This window comes from Phocoena phocoena, chromosome 5 (assembly GCF_963924675.1).
Source record: "Phocoena phocoena chromosome 5, mPhoPho1.1, whole genome shotgun sequence".
In the NCBI taxonomy this organism is placed as follows: Eukaryota; Metazoa; Chordata; class Mammalia; order Artiodactyla; family Phocoenidae; genus Phocoena; species Phocoena phocoena.
The window spans coordinates 52,303,268-52,312,059 of NC_089223.1; positions in this window are offsets into that span (position 1 = coordinate 52,303,268).

The window sequence follows — 8,792 nt, forward strand, 5'->3', positions numbered from 1 at the left end:
TAACCAATAATAGTTTTACTCTCCTTAAAATCACATATTTCCTTGTTAATTATGTGTTATTTATCTTTGTACCAGTTAATTAAGAAAGGTAAATGAAGACTGATAAAAGCAGATTCACCGAGAAACACATGGATATGAATATGATGAGTTTTTTATAAGGAAAAATTAACACAACATAATGAAAAATCTTAGTTTCTAAATTGTAGAAGTTCTTCTGGGGCTTAGCAAGTTAGTAGAATAATTGACCCTATGTATAAATGGTTAATTTATTTATTAATTTATTCAATGAATACTTGCTACCCTGTTTCAGGTACCATTCTAGACATGAAGATACAGTGGTGAAAATAATAAGTTATGCTTATACTAATAAGGCCATATTATTTACAATTCTTCTTTAATCTTGTAGAGAATCACTATCAGAAATGCAAAATCATTTTGAAATCAGATTTCAGGTGAGGAAAAAAGAGCCTGGCTCCCTCATAAGGGGAAGAATTATCAGGTAGAAATAACACTGTGATGGGTACAAGGAGGCCTGCTGATCCCAGATCAGCCTGGGACAGGCTGCTGAACCTTGAGCAAGTCACTGAACATCGCTGAACCTCACTTAGAATATCTAGCCAAAGAGAGGTTTAACTAAAAATATTTGATTAATAAGACCCCCTCCAGCTCCATCTCTAATACTGTGACTACATATAAGTCCCCCAGGTTTGCTGACCACATATCAGTTCAACTTTTCCAGTGGATAAACAGAGAACTGAAAAGTGAAGTAAAGTTATTCTAATGCTTTTTGACATATAACAGTGTTTTACTCTGTAGATCTACAAATATGAAATTAATTATTCTTAAAGGGCAAGATTTTATTTGACTCAAACTGTTAAATTTACTGGTGATCTCTACCTATGCACATCTAGAGAATGTGTATGCACAGGAATTATTCTCTATCTTAAGATTTGCATTGCCTGATTTTGTTATTAATTTCTCATTCCTACTAAAGAATCTCAGATATGTTTGTTTACTCTTACAGGGTGAGGCATATGACACTCACTTTAGAAGCATTTCATAATGAGTAAGTTTTAAAATAAGATTAGATATATATTAAATTTTATAATTTAAAATTTTGAAATAAATTTATTATATATAGCCATTTACCTTAATTTTACTTAAGATTTTATTTTCCATGGATGAAGGAAGTTGGAACATGGGCAAACGTTAACTAAAAGTTAAAGAAATGCTTTTAGCATGTTGATAAATGAGAACCATAGAAATGGTTGTAGTTACTAAGCAACTGCTATTGCCAGACATTGTGTTAGGTATGTTGTAAATTCTTTCTCTAGTCTCTGGAACAATTTTGTTAGGTACATGAGTCTTATTAACAGATGAAGAAAATGACTCAGGAGGTCATACATCAAATACACAGTACCCTGGATTTCCAAAAACCTCATTATGATGAGCTCATCCTTAAAATAAGATTGTGGCATTTCATCATAAGATAGAGCACTATAATAGTTTCCAGTGTCTACATGTTGATTATATTCAGAAGCACTGAAAAGGAGATAAATCAGTAGCTATGTTAGTTACCAATTTCTCAAAGAATCTTAAGGTACACTGACATTGGTTTCTTTAAAAATACTTTTTAGAACAATGTTATTAGGTTTTACAATATTACAAGTTATATAGAATAATAAAAAGATAAATGAAAATATTACCTTGTTTCCTAAAAGGAAGACAAGTAGTCCAGAGAGTGGGAGATCTATGATGGGTTATCCCAGTGCTATTTAAACCTTGTTCCTCCATAACATGGTAATTCTGTGGTTTGAAATTCCTAAACAGAATTCAAATTCTACGAAGTCATGAAGATTAGAATTGTTTTTCCATCCAATTTTTGTACCATATAGTCCAAGGAGTGCTTCCGCTCAGGTTGATTTAGAACATGATAACAGGTAAGGAGGAGTTTATAATGTATAGTGATTATCTATATTTCATGTTTGTGTAGCTCACCTCTTCCATGTACTAGTTGGGTTGTTCAGGATAAACTTTTTGTTTGTTTGCTTTCCTAGAAGTACCTCAGTGCCTCTTCTAATCTAAAACATTTTAAATAAATGTCTCAAATGACATTTTGGATATTTCAACTAAAATTTCATTAATATGTGAAAAAATACATTTTTCATATTCATTGCTTATCATTTGCCAACACTAAAAATATGGTTAGCCATATGCAAGTCTATGTGATATACTGGAAAACTCAGCTCTCCAACTAGTTAGCAGTAACTTTCATAAGAATTTACTTTCTTAACTTTTCTCAGTATTTTCTGAATCTTTAAAATAATGATATTCATATTGAATCCAATTTATAAAATTATAATGATTAGAAATAATTTATGTAAAGTGAATTGGTATCTACATGGCACCTACTTTTTCAGAAATCACAGAATGAAATGGCTATAATAACCAGGCAGGAAACGTAATTGCCTGAAGTAGGCCTAGGTTGAAGGAAAAGAATGTATCACAGGGACTGTAATGTGGTCTTCCTGAAAGTGCAAGCCTGGAAATACTCAGCTCCAGTCAATTTTGACATGTAATATATATGCTCCATTGTTGCCAAATCTTCCACTTTTTAGGCTAGTCTAAGTGTCTTATTATTTATTCAGAACATTTTTGTATATTGATTGTCAATACGTTAAAACTATTTTAAAATATTGTGTCTGAAGACAGAACCCATGCACAGTTAGATTTTGCTCAAGTGCTGCCAATTTGAGATCTTTGGAGAGAATGTTAGTTTCTAGATGCATGTAATTATTGAAAAATAAATCATTTTGGAAAACCACATATTCTGGTTAACCAAAGCATTAATGTTTAGGCATCAAGTTATTAAAATTCCTAAGTTTCAATAGAAATCCTTGTGAAATTTACTACAGTGTGACTGCACTCTTAAAACTAAAGAAAACCAATTATTACACATGGTATTTAAGAGCTTAAAGCTGTTTCCCCCATAGGATTATGTTTCATGAAACTGCCCTTTTTAAATCTGTTTCTGATTTCTATGTCTCCTTTGCTTCTGCTTAGCAATCATCTTGTTTGTATGGAATTATTTAAATCACTTTGTCCTCTGGAGCAGAAGAAATCTGGCTTTTCATCTTTACATATTTGCTGTTTAAGTTGGCCTGACACTTGGTGGATACTTAGTAAACACTTTAATTTCCCTTTACAATCAGGACTACTTGCCTTTGGAAGCCACGGTTTTCCATTGCTTTTAACTTTTGAGAGTGTGAAAATCAGACAAACATGCTTGTTCATTTCTGTGGCTCTCCAGTAACTGTTTTATGAGTAGCTTCTCTATGAGATGTGGGTTCACCTGCTTCTCTCTCATCCTCTAAGCACTTACCTATATGTTTATCCCTTTTTCCTCTTAGTTTTATTTGCTTCATTTGTACTTGCTCCTTTGCTTAGCTTACAATATCCTGAATTCGCCTTCATTTTACAGATACTATTTCATCATTCTGTCACTAACTGGACACTGCACCTATTTTTTTCCTTTCACTCACCACCAAACTTCTTGGAAGTCTTCATACTTGTGACTTATTCCTCCTAACCTCTTCAATCTATTGTTTCTGTGCCAATTTATCTTCCACTGTTTAGATAACTACAGTTTCTAATAGATCTTGTAACCTCTCATCTGTTATCTCCAAAATGGATTTTCCATAAATTCCACAAATATTTTCTTTCTATAATCAATGTAACAAGTAATTTTACTGAATCAAAACATTTCTATGTTTTTTTTATACTGTCGAGGGTAATGTTCAAGATATTTAACATAGAATTCAAGGTCATTCAAAATCTTCCGAGGAGATTTTTCTGACCTCATTTCTTGACATGTTGTATTCCTCATTCACAATCTTTCCAGGGCACCATGGAATGTCCCATGATCCTTCTGACTGGGAATGTGCTTCTATCACATTACCTGCCTTGCAAATGCCCAAGTGTTTCTGAAGATTCAGTTGAAATTTGAGCCATCTGTGAAAAGATTACCCAAATCTTCGATGTACTTGAACTTGTTAATATATGCTATGAATGAAATATTTGGACAGTTGTTGAAGTTGGAAATGTAGTTAAGATATAATCAGTGAATAATTCTTGAGTATGTGCCAGGAATTATTCTAAGCATCTAGGAGAAAGCCATAAACAAAAGAGAAATCTCTGCTTTCATGGGGCTTATACTTCAACTGGCTGAAAGAGATAGACCCATGATAAGTAAGACATTCTTGGTTTGATTATGATGCACGCTAAGGAGAAAACTGGAGAAAGAGGATAGGAAGTATTAGCAGGGATGGGGTAGTCACTGTTAGATAGTGTGGCCAGGAAATGTCTCCATGAGCAAAAGAGTAAAAACTTAAAGGAAATAAACCTTGTACTGTAGATAGTTTGGGAAGAACTCATCTGCAAAGGCCCTGATTTATGAGTATTCCTGGCAAGTTTGAAAATTTTTGGATAAACCAGCATGGTTGAAAAATAGTGAATTTGGTGGAAACAATGTCAAAGGGGCAAATGGGACCAATAAGGCAAGGTTCTTAGGTATTGAAAAGACTTTAGGAAACAGTTACACTGACTGGAAAGTGATGTCAAGTAGAAGATAACTTGGGATTACCTACTAAAATGTAGACTGAAAGGGTCAAAAGAAGAAATATGATCAAGTTGGAGGCTATTGTAATAATCTAGTTGTGTTTATGCCAGCAGAGAGGATGGTAAGAAATTGTAATATTCTAGATATACTTTGAAACTTAGAGAAGATAGAATTTAATAGATTAAAGGTGAGGTGTGAGAGAAAGGAAAAGGTCAACAATTACTCCAGGTTTTTGTTCTGATCACCTGGAATAATGTAGTTACTACCTACTGATATGACAAATATTGAGAGAGGAGCTAGTTTAGGGGAAAACTATTAGGAGCTTAGATATTTTCCCCCCCTTATCTTATTTATGTATTTAATTTTAAATATTTATTTTACATGGGACTTACAATGTTGTGTTATTTCAGGTGTACAGCAAAGTGATTCAGTTATATATACACATATATCTATTCTTTTAGGAGCTTAGTTTTATAAAAGTTAAATTTGAAGTTCCAGTTAGAAATTTAGGTTGGAATACAGAGTAAACAGTGTACAACAATACTTAACTACCTAATGGGATTGATGAAAATTATTAAAGAACAGACTACAGGCAAAGCCCTTATCAGTGTTACCAACCATCATGATTTCAGCCTTTTCTGATGCTATTTATGTACAACTAATATAAGAACATAAAGAAAAGGAAAATCTTACCACCAGTTAGAAATAAAAGGCCTGGAGTACATAAGTTCTGTAGGATATAAGTAAATAAAGAAAGAAAGGAAATCCTAAAATATCAAAAGTCCCATATTATTTCAATGGGTATATATCTCTTGTCATACGTTTAATACATTACAATGACTATATCGATAGTTCATCAAGACACTTAACTTATATACAGAACTGTCCTTAAGTATAAGAATCAGGTAGTCCAGAAAGAAAATAATGAATGGAGGGAGTTTGTGCAAAGTTGAGGGAATTGAGAGTTAGGTCATAAGCAAACAAAAAGCCCAAGAGACCTCTGAGGATGGAAATGAAACTTGAACACAGGTTCATAAGAGCTAGAAATAATTCAATAAATGTAAATTATCATTAAAAAATGTTACTACTTGATTAGTGAATATTGGCTCATTGAAAACGTGGAAACTTTTATTAGTTTCTAAGTCTAAAATGAAGTGATCTCTGGCAGAAAAATACATTAGCTATGTAAGCTGTGAAGAATGACTTATGAGAAATGTATCTAACCATTTTTTCTAAAAAGAAGTTTAATTCAATATATTTTATACTCTTTGAGAAATCCATGAATGCAGTCTTATGAAAACTTAAAACATACACAGTTCTTTCTTTTTTTCTTCTTTTTGCATTACGCGGGCCTCTCACTGTTGTGGCCTCTCCCGTTGCGGAACACAGGCTCCAGACGCGCAGCTTCAGTGTCCATGGCTCACAGGCCTAGCTGCTCCGCGGCATGTGGGATCTTCCCGGACCGGGGCACGAACCAGTGTCCCCTGCATCAGCAGGCGGACTCTCAACCACTGCGCCACCAGGGAAGCCCAGTTATTTCTATTTTTAATGTCAAAATGTTACTTTATTACACAGAAAACAACCCTTTTAAACGAAATGTCTGCTATCTATTGGAAGAGCTATATGCATGTGTAGTACAGGCATAATATAATGTCTGGGAAGCATACATACTAATTTCAAAATCCTGATTACCTCTGAGGAGCTAGGGATGGGAATGGAATTGAGTGGGGACAATGAAGCTTCAGTTGTAGTGACAAAATTTATTTTCTTTTCATTAACTAAAGTCTTTTAATAAAGTATTATTTATGAGTGATGAAATGCACATATTTTAAGTGTATAGGTGGATCAGTTACCATGGTCGAAGTATGTTACTTTCCTATTACCCCATGAAATTTCCTCCTACCCTTTCCCACTTGATCACCCCTCTCAGAAACCATCACTCATCTGAATTGATCAATAATTCATTTTTTCTGTTTTAGAGCATCTTTTGTATGTAATTATAGAGCATATACTTTGTGGTGTCTAGCTTTTGTCTCATGACATAATGTTTTTGAGATTTATCCAGGGTAATTATTGCTGAGTTGTCTATTGTAAGAATGTCTGCACTTTGTTTATGCCTCTCCTCTAGAAGGACACCATGGCTATTCCTAGTTTGGGACTATCATGAATAAAGATATTATAATATTATTTGTACAAGGATTTTTGAAGACTTTTTTTTAATCTCTGATAAGGCAGAGGAATAGTATGGCTGTGTCATATGGTATATGCACATTGAATATTTACATAGACTGTCAAATAATTTCCTAAGGTAAAATTAAAATGATCACAGTGCCACTATCATGATTAAACATAGAATTGATACAGATCATTCGATAATTTGTATATTAAACAAAGTCTATTTAACGACATTATATAACTAGTGATGACATATTAAAATAAAGATGTTTACCAGTTTCAAAAAACAAGAATTTCTTAAATTCAAATATTTGCTTTGCTGATAGGCTCATTAAACTGCTTATTTTTCTTCTTTTCTGTTTTCCCCCCCTTTCTTTTCCATGCCATATGAGGTGGTAGTAAATGATAGTTTCATAACTCATTTGTAATTTTAAACTCAGAATACAGCATGTGTTAGTATTTGGAGTATTGCCACTAATTGTGTATGATGTTCCCAGTAATTAGATACAAGGAATACCTGAGGTAGAAGGTTCTCTACCAGAAGTGGAAGTGAGGTCCAGGGAAGTCTTGTGATGAGTATAAAGACACAGTTGGACTCATGCAAGGAAACACTGACTTTTATTCCAATGATTTTTATATTCAAGAGTATTCTGTCACCCCACTTCTTTACTGAGCAATCTTTTACTTTTTTTTTTTTTTTTTTACAAAACTGTATCTTTATTTTATTTATTTATTTATTTTAACATCTTTATTGGACTATAATTACTTTACAATGGTGTGTTAGCTTCTGCTTTATAACAAAGTGAATCAGTTATACATATACATATGTTCCCATATCTCTTCCCTCTTGTGTCTCCCTCCCTCCCACCCTCCCTATCCCACCCCTCTAGGTGGTCACAAAGCACGGAGCTGATCTCCCTGTGCTATGCGGCTGCTTCCCACTAGCTATCTATTTTACGTTTGGTAGTGTATATATGTCCATGCCACTCACTTTGTCCCAGCTTACCCTTACCCCTCCCTATATCCTCAAGTCCTTTCTCTAGTAGGTCTGGGTCTTTATTCCCATCTTGCCCCTAGGTTCTTCATGACCTTTTTTTTTTTTTTAGATTCCATATATACGTGTTAGCATATGGTATTTGTTTATCTCTTTCTGACTTGTTTCACTCTGTATGACAGACTCTAGGTCCATCCACCTCACTACAAATAACTCAATTTCATTTCTTTTTATGGCTGAGTAATAGTCCATTGTATATATGTGCCACTTCTTCTTTATCCATTCAACTGTTGATGGACACTTTGGTCATTTCCATGTCCTGGCTATTGTAAATAGAGCTGCAATGAATATTTTTGTACATGACTCTTTTTGAATTATGGTTTTCTCAGTGTGTATGCCCAGTAGTGGGATTGCTGGGTCGTAAGGTAGTTCCATTTTTAGTTTTTTAAGGAACTTCCATACTGTTCTCCATAGTGGCTGTATCAATTTACATTCCCACCAAAAGTGCAAGAGTGTTCCCTTTTCTCCACACCCTTGCCAGCATTTATTGTTTCTAGATTTTTTGATAATGGCCATTCTGACTGGTGTGAGATGATATCTCATTGTAGTTTTGATTTGGATTTCACTAATGATTAATGATGTTGAGCATTCTTTCATGTGTTTGTTGGCAATCTGTATATCTTCTTTGGAGAAATGTCTATTTAGGTCTTCTGCCCATATTTGGATTGGGTTGGTTTTTTTTTTTTTGATATTGAGCTGCACGAACTGCTTGTAAATTTTGGAAATTAATCATTTGTCAGTTGTTTCATTTGCAAATATTTTCTCCCATTCTGAGGGTTGTCTTTTGGTCTTTTTTATGGTTTCCTTTGCTTTGCAAAAGCATTTGTTTCATTAGGTCCCATTTGTTTAGTTTTGTTTTTATTTCCATTTCTCTAGGAGGTGGGTCAAAAAGGATCTTGCTGTGATTTATGTCATAGAGTGTTCTGCCTATGTTTTCCTCTAACA